This window comes from Callospermophilus lateralis, chromosome X (genome assembly GCF_048772815.1).
Source record: "Callospermophilus lateralis isolate mCalLat2 chromosome X, mCalLat2.hap1, whole genome shotgun sequence".
NCBI lineage: Eukaryota > Metazoa > Chordata > Mammalia > Rodentia > Sciuridae > Callospermophilus > Callospermophilus lateralis.
The window spans coordinates 71,629,919-71,646,687 of record NC_135325.1 but is presented as its reverse complement, the minus strand read 5'-3'; the positions used below and the strand labels follow the sequence as shown (position 1 = coordinate 71,646,687).

Below are 16,769 nucleotides of genomic sequence, written 5' to 3'. Positions count from 1 at the left end.
TTTTCTGTTCATTTACATTTTTTGAAGAATTCAGTTTCATAACATTGTAGAACAAAAGTACCCATTTCCTAGATGAATGTCAGTTGGTACTGGTTCACAGCTTTCATTGACCCACATTACTTGTCTCGTGGCCTTTTCTGTCTTCAGTGCCAGAAATTGTGTGTTAATTCCTTTATATGTATTGAATCTCTGTTTTAACCCTTTATTTCCCTCTTCTGCCATCAGTCAGAGAAAGGTCTCCCTCCCTCCCTCTCTCTTTCTCTCTCTCCTCCCTCCCTCCCTCCCTCCCTCCCTCCCTCCCTCCCTTCCTTCCTTCCTTCCTTCCTTCCTTCCTTCCTTCCTTCCTTCCTTCCTTCATTCCTTCCTTCCTTCTACCAGGGATTGAATTCAGGGCTGCTATACCACCAGGCTACATCCTTGGTCCTTTTTATTTTGAATCAGGGTTTTGCTAAGTTGCTGAGGCTGACTTAGAACTTGTGATCCTCCTACCTCAGCCTCCCAAACTGAAAAGGTCCCCAACTTAAGAGGTATTAATTAATCAGGTCAGGGCACTCAGATGTTAAAGTCAAATAACTTGGAAATTTCCAGGCTAGGACTTGATTGCTAGAAGACAAGAAGCTTGAAGTTATACCTTAGAATTCTGCCTATCACACCTATGCTTTTCGTTACTTAACTGTTTCAGCACAAGTTCAATAGAAGTGATGGCAGTAGATACAGAAATGGGACAAGTGCTGTCTACATTTAACAATCTACTTCAATTTCCATTTATATTTTTTTAGTTTTTAAAAAAATTATGGAATGATTCATGAATCTGCATGTCATCCTCATACAGGGACCATGCTAAATTTTCTCTCTCATTGAAATTTTAGCATATGTACTATCAAAGTGAGTACTGGCTTCCATGTTTTGAACCTTACTCTTGCCAAAAATTGAGAGCAGTCTCAAAAAAAAAATTATAGTCTAATTAAATACGTTTAAGGATTATCACTTCCCTCCTTCTTTCACTTGATTCTTTTGATACTAATTATTCAGGTATTCAATTGAGTCAATTGGAATTACTAATTCAACCAAAGATCACTCAATATTTAGTACAAATTTTCATCTCTGTGCATGTATCTTGTGATGGCTGAGATTCACAGGGACTAGGGAGCTGTAATATGTACCTCAACACTCTGCTCAGTCTCTCAGATCAAAGTACTGGTTGACCTGAGCTGTGAGGGAACATCTGATTCCAAGCTTGTTGTGATTGTTGGTTGAATTCAGTTCTTGATGGCAAAAGGGCTAAAGTGACTGTTTTCTTTCTGTCAGTCAGATGGGAGCCTCTCTGTTCCTTATGCTCATCTGCTTTACTCACTGCATTGCTCTCTCCATCATCAAACAAGTATTGGTAAAATGAATGTTTCTCATGCTTCCAATTATTCTGATTTTTCCTTCTGCTGGATCTCCTTAATTCCAGGTGGGGAAAATGTTCTGCTTCTAATGGTTAATGGGATTAGGTTAGGTCTGCTTGGATAATCCATGATATTCTCTTTTTAAAATTCTATAACTTTTTTATTCTTTTATAAAATTTATTTATTTTTTTATCAGTTATACATGATAGCAAAATGTTCTTTGATTCATTGTACACAGATGGAGCATACTTTTTGACTTCTCTGGATGTATCCAAAGCAGGGTCACACCATTTGTGCAGTCATAGATGTACCTAGGGTAATGATGTTGGTCGCATCCCACCATCTTTCCTTCCCCCATGCCCCTGCCCCCCTTTTCTTTGCCCCATCCAAATTTCCTCCACTCATCCCATGTACCCCCCAATATTGTGGACTAGCATCCACTTATCAGAGAAAACATTTGGCCTTTGGCTTTTTGGGGTTGGCTTATTTTGCTTAGCATGATATTCTATAACTTCATCCATTTACTTGCAAATGCCATATTTTATTCTCTTTTATTGCTGAGTAATATTCCATTGGTTATACACATCACAGTTTCTTTATCCTTTCATATATTGAAGGGCACCTAGGTTTGTGCCACAGTTTGGCTATTGTGAATTGCGCTGCTTTGAACACTGATGTGGCTGTGTAACTGTAATATGTTGTTTTTAAGTCCTTTGTGTATAGGCCAAGAAGGTGGGTAAAATGGTTGTTCCATTTCAAGTTTTATAAGGAATTTCCATACTGCTTTCCAGATTGGTTGCACCAATTTGCAGTCCCACCAGCAGTGTATGAGTGTGCCTTTTCCCCCACATCCTTGCCAACACTTATTGTATTTCATATTCTTGATAACTGCCATTCTGATTGGAGTGAGATGAAATCTTAGAGTAGTTTTAATTTGCATTTCTCTAATTGCTAGAGTTCTTGAACAATTTTTTCATATATTTGTAGATCAAAAGTTTATCCTCTTCTGAGAAGTGTCTGTTCAGCTCCTTAGCCCATTTATTGATTGTTTTTTTTTTTTTTGGTGTTAAGTTTTTTTGAGTTCTTTATATATCCTGGATATTAGTGCTCTATCTAATATGTGTGTGGCAAAAAATTTGCTTCCAAAATGTAGGCTCTCTCTTCACCTGATTATTTCTTTATCTGGGAAAAAATGTTTTAGTTTGAATCCATCCTATTTATTAATTTTTGCTTTTATTTCTGTGTTTTAGGAGTCTTGTTAAGGAAGTCAGGGCCTAATCTGACATGATGGAAATTTGGGCCTACTTTTTCTTCTATTATGTGTAGGGTCTTTGGTCTAATCCCTAGGTTCTTGATCCACTTTGTGTTGAGATTTGTGCATGGTGAGAGATAGGAGTTTAATTTCATTTTACTGCATATGGATTTCCAGTTCTCCCAGCACCATTTGTTAAAGAGGATTTTGTTTCCCTCCAATGTGTGTTTTTGGTGCCTTTATCTAATATGAGTAAGTGTATTTATGTGGATTTGCCTCTGTGACTTCTATTCTATACCACTGGTCTAGATGTCTATTTTGGTGCCAATACCATGCCATTTTTGTTACTATTGCTTTGAAGTATAGCTTAAGGTCTGGTATTGTGATGCCTCCTGCTTTACTCTTCTTGCTAAGGATTGCTTTGGCTATTCTGGGTCTCTTATTTTTCCAGGTGAATTTCATGATTGTTTTTTTTTATATCTATAAGAAATGACATTGGGATTTTAATTGGAATCTCATTGAAATTGTATAGCACTTTGGGTATTATGGCCATTTTGACAATATTAATTCTGCCTATCCAGGAGCAGGGTAAATCTTTCCATCTTCTAAGGTCTTCTTCAATTTCTTTCTTTAGTGTTCTGTAGCTTTCATTGTAAAGGTCTTTCACCTCTTTTGTTAATAAGTTCTGTAACTTTTATTAAACCTATGAAGTCTTGTTTGTTATGTACTATAGCCATAGGATCCAGGGATTACGGCATGGATATCTTGGAGAGGCCATCCTATCTGAGAAGTGACTGACAATGAAGCTGGGAAGAGAAATCCACATGGAATCGTGAAGTTCAAGTGTCTTGTTAAGAGGCCCATGAGTAATTCTCTACGCTAGTCAGTACTGACTCTTTGAAAGATTTTGCTCTTTAAGAAATGCTACTTGAGACACCATGGAGAAGCTGAGCTGGGGAAGGACTGGAGGCAGCACTGTTAGAAAATTACTTCATGATTCAGCTAAAAAATGTTGAATACTTGGACTATTTCATGTGGGGGGAAGGGCTCTGGTTTCTTTCTACCTGGCTCTTTTCTCACTGGGATCTCCTACTCAAGTCTCAGCTCTCTCAGTCAAGGCTATTTCCTCAAAGAACATTCCAAGGCCTATTCCCCCTAATAATTTATAAGAACACACTTGATACTTTGTGGTGATTACTTATTTAGTCATTTCATAGTCTGTCTTCCCTGCTAAGTTTCTTTTGTCTATCATCCCTGCTTCTCTTTCAGGTATGTGAAACCAGGCATTGGTTCTGTCTTATTCATTTCTATATAATTGGAACTAAATGCTATATATTTAATGAAATTTATTAAATAATTTTATTTCTAACTTGAACATTTGAGTATAGGGCTATGTTATGAATTGATGTAAGAGGCATAGTTCATCATGTTATGTTTTACCTTTTCTTAATAGATAATAACATTGAATTTTCTTTGATTCCATTACTGAAACACCTCCAAAATTAGTGCAAACTTTAAAACCAGCTGGTGACTGAATGCCCAAAAGATGCCTCTATGACACACATTTCTTTATTTTACTGTATTTCTTTTATTCTTACTTTGCTTATGAGGTGGTATTTGTGTGTGTGTGTGTGTGTGTGTGTGTGTGTGTGTGTGTGTGTAAACATTATGGTTTGGATAATTGTCCTCAAGATCCATTGTTAAAGGCCTGGTCCTCAACTTTGCACTATTTGGAAGTGGTAAAAACTTTTAAGAGATTGGGCCTGGTGAGAGGACTTCATGTCATTGGGGGCATGCCTTTGAAAAAGACTGTAGGACCCCAGTCACTTTCTTTTTCTTTCTCTTTCAGTTCTCGGTCATCAGGTGAATAGCTTTTCTTACCATATTCTGCTATAATGTACCATTGCAGGCCCAAAGCAATGGGTTCATCCAGTTATGGACTCAGAAACTATGAACCAAAGTAAGCCTTTCCTCTTTGTAAATTGATCATCTCAGGTATTCGTTACAATAACCAAAAGATGACTTACACATATATGTGTGTGTGCATGTCCATGTGTTTTTCACTGTGAAACAAGAATTAGAACATATAAATGAAGATTTTAGCAATAGAACTCAATATTTCTATATATTTCTAATGATATGATCTGACATGGAAGTATTATCTCATGATGGGAATGTGTTTATAACCCCATAAATGCTTAATTTGGTAATGGTTGTTCAGGTAGCTTTTTGAGCTGACATTACTCAGGGAAAGATCTCACCTTGTCATTATCAGATATGGGTCTGACCAACTGGCAAAATGAATAACAATCAAAGAATGTATTGATTTCCTTTAGCAAGGTGAAGACATGACAGTCATTAGTTCTGATGCTTTGGATCATTTCAGGTTTGGCCTTCTTGAATAAGTTCCCTATAACTCCCTTCAGTTTGTCACCTTATTAAGAAAGTTTTCCTCTACCCTCCCTTCTGAACTGTAAGAACAACTGTATAATCTAATATAAATGTTTTATGAAACAGTATTGTCAGCTACTGATGTTTTACAGAAATGCACACTGGGTGGTATAATTATTTAAAGTTTAAAATGTGCTGAACAGAACTCTGTTTTAATAAGCATTTCAGAAGTTGAATACACTGAAGTTCAAAGGACAAATGCTTTTTAAACAAAATTATTCATTTCATTTCCCTCGTTTGAAATGATTAGTTTAAAGCTGCTATTCAAGCTAAAAAGGATTTCCTTTGTCTTAATTGTTAATAAAATTAACTGCAGTGTAATATCTGCTGGTTTGAACAATAATACTACACATTAATGAGGTTTATGCTAATTTTTGTCCTCAGACATCAATTTTCCAGATAAAAGCACACAAAATTTTTGCATTTTCCTTTCATTTTAAATCAGCCTAATATTTATTTACTTTGCTTAATATCCATATTAACTAATAGAAGAGTACAGTATAATCAAGTTTTAAAATTTATTCATTGAACCCTACTTTATTTCATGAGCACCATGGGGACAACTGACAGGGGCAGTAATTTTTGAGCAAGATCAATGATCTCTCTTCTCCTATATGGCAGATGCTTATAATATATAAGATGGACCATTTGTTTCTTTGGAATAGTACACATTAGGTGGAACTTGAGATAGTCTCAGAAATGCATGAAGGTAGAGAAAGTCCTAAAGTTTAAATGTCTGTATTGGGCACCAATGAGATAACATGATTCCAGAGTTTCTCTGTACTAATTCTTACCCTTTTAAAATTTTTAAAGAGTTTTAATTGCGAAATAGCAAATGAACCCAATTATGGGGTACAATGTGACGTTTTGACATCTTTGTGAAGCATGGAATGATTAAATCAAATTAAATGATATATCCATCACCTTGCATACTTACTATTTTTTGTGGTGAGATATTTGAAATTCTCTCTCTTGGCAATTTTCAAGTGTGCAATACATTATTATTAACTATAATTACCTTGCTATGCAATACATCTCAGAAATTTACTCTTCCTGACTGAAACTTTTTACCCTGTGAGCAATATTAGAAAATCTACCTTTTAAATATAATATAAAATTATTTGGGAACCAGCTTGAAATTTTAACACAAATAAGTTAGATATATTTAAATAGATGTCTCCGAGGCTCCACAGGATGATGTTTGGTGGAATAATTGCAATTGATGGTATTAATTTGCTTAAAATAGCTTAAACAGGAGAAAGAGCATTGGTTATTACAAAGACAACAGAGTATGTGGGAGATCCATGAGTCTAAAGGCAGAAATATGGTGAAGAGAAATATCAAAATAACATAATTGTGAGAATCCTATATCAACTTTTTGGCCACATGGAGAGTATCAACAATATTTTCAATATTTATGATACAACTGCCACATTAGCAAAATTGTTTAATGCAGACTTATATTTTGAAAAATAACCCCCAAATCTCAATGCTGTGAAAGCAGAGAATATGATAAGTTCTTGATTTTCCTAGTTATTTTACCTCACAGGTGATTGTAGAAACAATATAAGGAAGGATTTCTCTGGAATTAGGATTGCCAAAGTATTTTGATTTCAGCAAATAAGAGCAAAAAAGGATCTGTGATTATTTGGCAGATTAAATACTGAAATATAGATGTGGATTATGTGTAAACTTGAATTCATATTCATAATGTTGAATAACTGAACTCCAAAGTTTGATTTATAGATAATTGTTAACCTGAAGAAAAGTGTTTAGTTTTGTCATAGAACTCTGTATTTGTTTCTGTTCCTTTCTGTATATTGAGCAATTATATGGATGAAGACATAATAGTCTTGCTTATAGAGTTTTCTGATGACTCAATTCTGAGGTTAAGAACAGGCAAGATGAATCAAAGACTCAGAATAAATAAATAAATAAATAAATAAACAAATAAATAAATAAATAAATAACACTAGAGGTTTTTTATTTTATTGCTAACACAACAAAGCCAAAAACATGATACTAAAAAATGCAGGTGACAATATTGGTTTGCATTAAAAGAAGCACAGAATACTGGAAAAGGGGGTAAGACCATTACAAAAACACCCTGTTAAGTTTTGTGTGCCCCTTGCTTTTATTAATGAACTGCTAATGTCCAGAGGGGAAGACCTAATTTGTATCAAATCACATGAGCAATGATGGAAACAACTAGGGCTATTAATTCCAGAAGAGAAGAACTGCCTGTACTTAAGAATTATCTTATAACAGAAATATTTGAATTCCTCTATAATTTCAGTACTTAGCATATCCTGAAACATATTTAGATGCTCAAAAAAAAAACATTTGTTAAAATAATTAATTCATTGAACAATTACTTACTATCATGCCAGATATTATTTTAAGTACTGGGGATCCAGGGTAAAACAAAACAGATATAGTTCTTGCCCTAATAGAACTTACATTCATATGGAAGGTGAGATATGATAACCTGAAGAGCTAGTTATATAATGCAAAGCCAGCTGGAGAGGAAGCAATAGTGGTTAAAAACGAAGGTGCTAGAACTTGATTGCCTGGCTTCACATCATGCTCCAATTTTTGGTATCCTCATTTGTAAATTGAGCATGATAATATATATTCTCTAGGGGATTCTTAAGAATTAAATGAGAAAATGTATGCAAGAGGCAGAATAGGGTTTCAATATCAGCTTTGTCACTTAATTATGTGAACTTGGAGAAGTCATTCAGCCTATCAGAGCTTCATTTCCCCCATCTGCAAATGGTATAATCACATCTTTTTAAATGGAGCTATTGTGAGAATTAAAAACAATGTATATAAATAATCTGGAACATAGTAGACTGTCAATATGTGCTTGTCAAATTGGGTTTCATTAACTATCAGAGCTTTTGGAAAGTTTTTTGCCTTTTGAAGTCATAAATTCCTTCTTTCAGAAGGTGTTTATAGTAGATGGCAGGATACCAGAGATATCCTAGAGGAATTCCTGCAGTGGCATGCTGAATGAATGACATCAGGGCTTCCCAAACTTTGATCAATTGACCAGCTGCACCATTTCCATCAAGTCTAATTTAATAGGTATGGAACAAGAACCACCAATCTAGATGACTATTCAATTTCCTCCAACTAAAAAGGTTAACAATTCTATAAATTAGAATTCAGTTCATAAGTCATGGACTTCGTTAATTTTATCACATTAACTCCCTCTGTATCCTTTCTTCCCAGACTTCCACTATTTGCACCCACACATTTTATTAAATGATTTCTCAACTAGAATAAACTCAAGAAAGTGATTTTACTTCATCTTCATTTATTTATTTACCCATTAAGATTAATTGGAGTCACACTATACATCCAAGAATAATTTCTTGGTGTGTCAAAAAATAAGATGATAATAGTTTAAGTTTTCCCATTATTTAGTACACTTATCTTGTACTTATGTGGTATTACTGTTATCAAAGTTTTGCTGAGGCATCTTCTCAAATCTGAAGTATTAAAAGTTACCAAAGCCAACCATGACACAATTTAAAAAGTACAACTCTGTCGTATGACCTCGGGTAAGCATCTTTTTCTAGCAGCATGTCAACTTCTCCATCTGCAAAATAGGAAGAGGTGAATGCACATAATGTATTACTTGTCAAGCATTTTAAATATTAAAAAGTGTTGTCTCCTACTTTGTAGCCTTTATTATTTTTTTAAATTATAAATTAAGAATTTATTTGAAAGTTTTCATCTTTTTCAAAAATAAAAATTTTTAAAATAAAAAAGTTTGCAAAAATGGTAGTTTTGTTATGTCCTAATTGCTTAGGTGTGTCTGTAAATTCCAAAAAGTAAAATAATATAAAATATATTTTCAAACCTTTGTAGAACACAAAGAAAACCAAATTAACCATTAAATACTTTTGAGTTTTTCTCTACTCCTCCCACAGATGAATTCACAGATATAAAAACTGATGTACATTTATACTCTGAAGTATAAATCTCCAACAGCCCAGTAATTATGTGCAAAGCAGCCATATATTTACTTGCTATGGAAAGCTGAATGAAGAATAATCATTAAACACTGATTATAGTTAAGAAAATGCTGTTGTGAAAGTGTACAATAATACATATACTTTTGATTATTATGTACGTCTCTTTTTAAAGTAAATACAGCTTTTAGATGTAAATCTTTTGAAGGTTATCTTAAAGAGTTATGCCATGGCTATTTTATTTCAGATTTGTCAGTAACTTAAAAAGTCCAAGCCAGGAGAGGATCATTTTCTTTTTTCTCCACATGGTCAGTCAGTTTCATTCTTTTAAGGAAGGCCTGATGAGCTAAGTTAAGAGGATATATTTCAGAAACCACCAACACAAGTTTGTGAACTGTCAACTAAAGACGCCACCTCTGACGTGGATGGCTTCATTCAATCTACATTCTACCAACTTAATATCTTCTAGATCATCTTTTATGATGCTAATCATGTGACTAAGGCCTTCTTGCTTTTGGTTCAAATGCTGCTTAATTGCTCTTAATAGATTTGCATCTACATAATATCTTTCTTCAGATTTGACTGCTCCAAAATTATTTTGCATCCTGATTTAGGACATCAGTTCATTTAGTCGGCCTTAGAACTGAGTAGGTACATTTAGTTCACCCTGAATTGTACCTCGCTGAACCCACAGCTGCTCTTCATCAGCTTGGATGGCTTTTCCTTTGAATTTCTTGTTTGATTAGGACCTGTAAGGTCCTATGGGAAAGATCCATGTGTTTCCTCTTGTATTGTGCAATTTTGGCCATAGCTGTAGTTCTTTTGTAGCTCACTAATGTTTTCAGATATACTACTTGGGTCCAGCAATGGCTGTAGTGGTGCCAATGTGCCCAAGAGAGCCACAAAATTGAATGCCATGTCCGGGGAGCAGGGAACCAAATGAGAGCAAAGTCTCATTAATTTTGATATTCCTGATTTTTTTGGACTGGTGCAAAATATTAATTATTCTTAATGATTCATATTTTTTAATGTTTTGAAGGCCTAAATATCAAGGTAAAGAGAATTTAACTCATGGAAGAAATTTACTTATGTATGGAAGATATAATAAAGGAAATGTAGTTAAGGAATTTGGAAAAAGGAGAGGGAAATTGAACAATACGGAATTGTTCTGGGAAGAGAAAGATTTTGTCAGACAGCCTGGACTCATTGAAAATATTGAAGTTTTGAACTCTTCTATTTTTGCAAGAGGTTAGCAATGATAGAGGAATGTGATGGACATCATTATCCAAAGTACATGTATGAAGACATGAATTGGTGTCAACATACTTTAGAAATTCTAACCTCCGGTTTTTATATATCGTGGATATCATGGCTCCTTATAGCTTCTTTTCATGTCCTTGTAATATGGACATGTATAAGCCAATTATGATAATGTGCATATCGGGTCTTAATTTATTTTGAAGGGTTTCAAAGCACAATTATGAAAATTATATCTTTGTACTTCCATTTAATGTCTTCACAAAATAATATTTGGGGATTGAGATGTATCTGTGTGTTAAACAAAAGGAGCTGCAAATGTACTTTTATTATAACTGACAAATTCCACTAGGTTTTTATAATTCTTCAACTCTTGATTCTTCCCATTTTAATTTTTAGTGTATCTTTGTCCTACAGGAAATACATTCGTGTTTATACTTTGACAAGTCAACTCTTTCTTCTCACTGTAGTTGCAGAGAGTGGCTAAAATTCAACAAGGTTAATAGAGATAATCTCTTGCTAAAAGTAACTAATTCTGCATCATTTCCCATTACACTAAGAATTGAATAGAACAGTAAATCAGAATTTTTCCACACCCTGGAAGAAGCACTTAATTTTAACTGAATGTCAAATCGTTAAACGTAACAAAGATAGAGTGTACATAGAAGCACTTCTGAAAGAATTATGATTCTATTCTAATTATACCAATTTATTTTTTTAATGAAAGTATTCTCCTATAATTATGTTGATAAATTCTCTTAAAACTATCCTCCTTTTTTGCTCTGCAGTTAGTATCCCACTGGTAGCTAGTGCAGGCAGTTGCCAGAATTATCTTTATATTCAGTCAATAGGAAGTTCATAATTTCACAAGTGACCACATAAAGGATAAAAACAACCTTGGTTCCCCTGAGGAGTTAGTCCAGTTCCTTGTCTTTAAAGTTCTTTGACCAATAAGAGGTTATTAAGAGAGGATCCATCCATAAAATTCTATGTATATATGACATCCTTCTAGCTTGCTATTCATTGCTGGTTTTTAATTGCCCAAACTTTATATTCCTGCTTTTTGATTAATATCTTGAGTTCTGTTTTTTCAGAGAGACATATTAGGCTGAAGTAGTCACTATGCCAGTTATGTTTTAGTTTCTGGGGATAAATGTTATTTATCTGTTTATGCTTTTAAGTGTTTCTGAATTTCTATGACTCATGGGTTCTGCTCCAAGAAATAAATATTGTCTTGAATCAATATAACACACTTTTGTTTATTGTCTTTCCCCCTATTCTCAGAAACTACGGATAATATGATGCATATTCATATTTTAGAATCTTATCCAAAATATAATCATGGGGCATTTTGCTACATATTTTGCTGAAATCAAAATACTATCTGTGCATGCAGTGCATATTCTTGACAGACCTAATTCTATAGAAATACTTTCTTTCATTGCTTCTTAAGCACCTGTGAAGTGAAATAGCTGGACAAGTAAAAAAAATGTATCATATACTTTGTTTTCATAACTGTGAGACTTTGGATATATTCTTTGAAACTTAAGTCTCCATCAAGGTTATTTTGCCAATGCACCAATTTTGTGAAAAGCATTGAAAGTATCATCAATACCTTTCAAGAAGCCAAACAAGTCATATAGGATTCTACACCATGCTTCTGTCTCTAGATTCATGGATTTTCCCACTTTATATCTTTGTAACATCTAATGTTCTCTCTTCTGTTAAATTTACTTTTGAACAGATTATTACTATTAGTTGCAAATTTTTTCACTGAGTACTATCTTTAAGCCTCAGTGACCTTCCACTCTAATCTCTGCATTGTTGGGGGTAGAGAGAGAAGAGGGGAGGGAAGCGGGGAGGGGGGATAGTAGAGGATAGGAAAGGCAGCAGAATACAACAGACACCAGAATGGCAATATGTAAATCAATGGATGTGCAACTGATGTGATTCTGCAATCTGTATACGGGGTAAAAATGGGAGTTCATATCCCACTTGAATCAAAGTGTGAAATATGATATATCAAGAACTATGTAATGTTTTGAACAACCAACAATAAAAATTAATTTAAAAAAATAAAATAAAATAAATATGTAAAAAAAAAAGAAAATAAGGGTTGGGGATATGGCTCAGTTGTAGAGTGTTTGCCTACTGTGCCTAAGGTCCTGGATTTATTCCCCATGCAGGGGGTGGGGAACAGAGAAAATAACATTCTATTGATTGACACATCTATTTTTTCCTTCATGCTTTCTATGAACTTTCATCGTTCCTAATTACATGTGGCATGGGGAGCTATTCCTTAAGCTCTTTGTTCTTCTCCTTTAAGGAGAGCACATTAAATTTATAACACCAGCAATTGGTGAGCTCCACTCAAGACCACAACTCAATAAAACATCATTTCCCTCAGCATTCTTTCCTTCTAGGTTTCAAGTTGAACTGTTATCTTTTGTGGTTAATTCTGGAGAGACTCTCTACTTTGTGTAAATTGATGCACCAATTCTACAATTTGTCACACCTGCTTGACAGCTAGGCTCTTGTTAATTAATACTACTTTTGGAATATTATGTGATCCTTCTACTTCATTCACATTTTCCACCTTTAAAAAGCTAATTGATGGCAAGATGCAACTTTTCATATCCCATAGGATCATGGAATTATGGAGTTGGAAATGGTTTGTATAGTTCATCCGGTCATTTATTTTATTGAAACAAATCATGGCAACAACTACTATTCAGAGCATACTTATTGTAATTTCATCTTCTTTTTTTTTTTTTAAAGAGAGAGGGAGGGAGAGAGAGAGAGAGAATTTTAACATTTATTTTTTAGTTTTCGGTGGACACAAAATCTTTGTTTGTATGTGGTGCTGTGGATCGAACCCGGGCTGAACGCATGCCAAGCAAGCGCGCTACCGCTTGAGCCACATCCCCAGCCCTAATTTCATCTTACTAATTGGATATAAAGGAAATTTTTCTTGGATTATCTGAAACTTGGTGCTCAAAGAGAGATACTTTTATTAAAGCTGATATTTTAACTTTATATTATTCATTTATTCCTTCAATATTCAACAAATATTTATTCAGTACCTATTATGTTAGAGGATTTGAGATGGGTGGGTGCCAGAAAAATCATGATGAACAAGACAGACGTGATCTTTGCTTTCGTGGAGAAAGTCTTTTAGTGTGATACTCTTCATTAATCATTTTAGATTATAAATGTTAGTAGACTCATAATAAGGTAACAATTGAGGGTAGAATCAGGGAAACAACATAGGAAAGTTTTTTTTTATCATTTTCCATATCCCAAGTACTGGGCAAACCAGATGCCTGTGATTTGAGAAATAGAAGGTCACAAATAGGATCCAGGTACTCATGGTCATTGATATAACTCCACATGATATTGTTTTTTTTTAAAGTTGGGGATTAAGGAGTGGCCCTATTCTCAAGGAACTATTAATGTTAGTAAGAATAGCAGAAAAGGGGCTGGGGCTATAGCTAAGAGGTAGATAGAGCACCTGCCAGCATGTGTGAGGCACTGGGTCAGCACCACATAAAAATAAATAGATAATAAATAAACAAATGGTATGTTTCCATCTACAACTTAAAAATTTAAAAAAGAATAGCAGATAAAATGTAAGTGGTCATTTGTAGTTACCTTATTTCCTTTTCAGTTCATAAATTCCTTAAGAGGAGTAGCTTATCTACTTTTTTTTTCTCTTGCTCACATTTTGCAATTCACTTCCTTATACCATATAGGCACACAATATATAACTGCTGGATTAAAATAAAGAAATATTGAATGTCAAAAGAAGGGCAGAAGATTCTTGAGGTTACTATGACTATAATCAGATTAAATTAATCTGAGAATCATTGGCTAGAAGTATGGATAGTTTAATCTGATACCAAATAGCTTTTTTGGGGGGTAGTGGTAATATGGCTTCACAACAACATATTTAAAGGCAAAAAAAAATTTCCCAGGGCACTATTTTTATTAGCAGTAGTAGGCATGTATGTTTGTTTATGCACATGCACATACTTAATAGACTGAAACTCGTTTTAGTTTTCTGTAAAACTATCAGCTTTAAATTTTGTCAATCTTGGCTGTAATTTTTACACAGCTGTATCTACTTCCTGTGTGCAAGGTGTAAAAGGAAAAAGCTTTAAAACCCAGAAAATTTTGTTTTGAAATCTAAATGGAAGAGATGCTTACTATTGAGTTATCTTTTTTTAAAACATGTAAGCAGCTAAGCATGCTTATTCTACTAAAGGGCAAATGATTTTAATAATTCTGTTGGCAGCATCATGTACATCAGCACTTATGTTGGAAGCAAGATGCTCCCCTTCCATCCTCAAGTAGTGGTTTCCAAATCTTTTTGAAAAAAAAAGAGGGGAACCAGTAATGACATGGGGGCTATTTGTCTCTGAAGTTTGATGCAACACTTCAGGAATTAGAGAGTATGTCTAGCCAGCTACCAATCTCTGAGGTTCGGGATTTAACAATACACACATGCAAAGCATGGACACACAGAGAAGAGAGATTGGGGGGAATCTACATGGAGGTGGTCCCAACATCAGTAGATGAGCCTCTCTTCCATGCAGTCGTGATGTCTCATTCACTGCATCCACCAAGAGATCCATCCACCAAGAGATTCAGGTTGATGATCCTTCCTGACATGGACCCTACTTGATTACCCATTTAATGTAAAGAAGAACTTCATGTGATACCAACTTGGGATTCTGCTATTTGTTTTACTGTAATTCAAGGAAAGTCAGGACTCCAAAATATGTTTCTAATAGTTATCAGATTGCCAATGCATTTGCTGAGCTAGGAGTTTCCAACACTTTGCAACTGTATTTCCCATGTGCTCAAGAGACTTTTCTCACACTACAACACTTCTGTAAGTGTGGCACAGCAAGCTAGTGTACGATATAAGCAGCATATGGCTTCTCTCACCTTCTTCTCAGTTGAAGGGGTTTTAAGACAAAATCAGAAGGAAAAGCATTTCTTATGCCAAATGGCCTCCCTTTTTTCTCCTTAGTAGCAATAAGAAATTCTAGGCAGATGTATAGGCGAAAAGCCATCCAAGTGTGCACCTGCAAGAGAAATGCAATTTCCCTGCTTTCCAATAGATTCTACTCACTGTTGAGATGATTCTGTTTGTGACCCTGCTGGATTTTGAACCTTTACACAAAATCAACAATAACAGCAAGCTCAAAGGACCCTGCTCAATTCATTATAAAACCAGGCATAAGAATGAGTTCTGCCTGTGAGTGATGTAATTACATGTCTATGTTAAGGTGTTCCAACTCAGCTTTGAAGCCTTTAACCATAGATCATATTCACAAACTTCAATTTCTGTCTATAGCAAGTATATGGAGTCGCTGCATTACCATTGGACTTGGTATAGAAATTTGTTCTTGTGGAGGTTATCACAGTACACAGAGGTTATTCTGCCACAGACAGGAAAGCAAGCATTCTTAAAACGCATGAGCTGTCAAATTGGTGAACTTGCTATGACCTGGAACATCAGAAATGTACTGACTGCAGTGAGAGAAGAGCAGTTCAAAATATGGTTCTTTTTATGACAAGCAACAGTGCATAGAGTTGGAAGAGTGGGTTGTAGAAAACAATTTTGGAAATGAGATGATATAATCTTTAATGTGTCTCTGAGCATTAACATTCTCTAGGCCAAGAGCAATAAATGCCTAGGCTGTCTGGTTCCAGGCAGGTAAGTGTGTGATGCAGCCAGGTGGAAGACAATAGCAAGTATATGGAGGAAAACTGAAGAATGTATTCTCTACCAAAAATCAATCACATTAAAATATAATGAAACTAAACAAAACCCATAGCTACCTGCTTCAAAAACAAACAAAAAATGTCCACACAAAAATCATGTCTCAGACTACCAATTTTCAACACCTCAAAAATCTTTCTCTTTAATTTTGATGACTGTGTCAAATGTGATTCCAAGTTAAAACATTGCTTTACCCCTGGAAACTCTCACTTTTGTTTTTTTTCCTTTCTTTTCCCTTCCTTCCTCCCTCCCTCCCTCCCTCCCTCCCTCCCTCCCTCCCTTCCTTCCTTCCTTCCTTCCTTCCTTTTTCTTTCTTTCCTTTTTTTCTACCTAGAAAGATGAACCCATTATAAATAGATAAATAAAGAGAAAGGTATCAATGGCATTATGATTTGCAGAGTTTTTTTCAGAGATGCATTTAGAAGTTTCCCATGCCTATTCCTATGTAATTAAAGATTTTCCAGTTTTGTCAAGTGACTTACTTGTTTTCATTATGACTTTGTTTTATTGGGATTTCTGTTATGGATCATTACTATGGGTCAGACAAGAAACTCAAAAGAACAATTAGGCAGTGAAACCTGAGGGAGGAGGCAAACTGGAAGATGGATTAAAAATGTGAAGTGCCAGGGGCAACTGGGAGGTAG

General features: G+C 34.8%; 1 non-coding gene across 1 annotated transcript; it reads right to left on the bottom strand.

The window, feature by feature from the left end:
* Nucleotides 1-787: 787 nt before the first annotated feature.
* On the bottom strand, nucleotides 788-893 carry LOC143639546 (U6 spliceosomal RNA). Its single transcript, XR_013154701.1, has one exon. It is a non-coding gene; the product is annotated as a U6 spliceosomal RNA (small nuclear RNA).
* Between the last annotated feature and the right edge of the window lie 15,876 nt (nucleotides 894-16,769).